Genomic DNA, 1,059 nt, shown 5'->3' with positions numbered 1-1,059 from the left:
ACTAATTCTGTCACACAAAAGCACTTCTCATGGTTATCTACAAAGTAAATATCAGCAAATTAACAGGATACACCAAGTCAACAAAAAGAAAATCAAACATTCACAATCCCTGAGGTCAATGTTGTATTTATAATCACGTCATTATATTTTCACAAATGTACTGTAAATTATTGAGTTCATGCAAAAATATCCTTTCACACTTCTGTAGTGGGTGCTTTTGTAAAGTCACTGCTGAAACTAAGGTGGAAGTAGGTAGAGGCATTCCACTACTTAAAATGAAAATGGCAGCATCAACTCTTCGTTACCTGCAGTCAGAGCTGGATTAAAACCCAGACCGAGACCCGGCATTGACACAGGGACATCGGCTGTTAGACGGAAGGCAAACAGTCAATCACAGAATCATTATTTGTAAAATGTATTTTATCTATGTCTCTTTGGCAGTAGTTAAAGCTGGCAGAAAGGTCATGGTACATCTACAAGCTCAATAATGCAGCTTATCATAAGTACCCATTGGTTCTTTTAATGAAATTCCAAAATAAACAGAAGTATGAAAGATAATTCAGCAACTTTCATAATGCTGACCGATTGCTTTTTTCCTCCTAAAAGATTTTGTGCACCAGACCCCTTCAACCACATTCTCAGAGCTGCCTTCATATTCTTACAAACCAGACCCATCAGTACTCTTGCTGTGCACACTTGTACTGACATCAAAACTCCTCCCACAGAACATATAGTATTACAAACACAAATAGATGAAATTGTGGATGTAGGAGATAAAACACAGTTATATTAAGAAAGGAAATACACAACCTGCTCCATTTCAAGTCTAATCAGACTTCAGTAGAAAGACCTCATGGAATGTTTGGCATTCTTGGTGGCAATCTTACCTGGAGTCTAATTTGAATTAAAACATTCAGGATTTTGCTTTCTTTTCTTAGTGGAGCTCTATTTGCATCTCCAACTTGTCTCTTTCCTAATAATGATCAAATATAGTTTCTCTTCTTAACCCTTCCTCCTAAAATCATGTGATAGTAGAATTGGACCAAAATCACACAAGGC

This window comes from Penaeus monodon, chromosome 29 (assembly GCF_015228065.2).
Source record: "Penaeus monodon isolate SGIC_2016 chromosome 29, NSTDA_Pmon_1, whole genome shotgun sequence".
In the NCBI taxonomy this organism is placed as follows: Eukaryota; Metazoa; Arthropoda; class Malacostraca; order Decapoda; family Penaeidae; genus Penaeus; species Penaeus monodon.
This window is presented reverse-complemented; position numbering follows the sequence as displayed.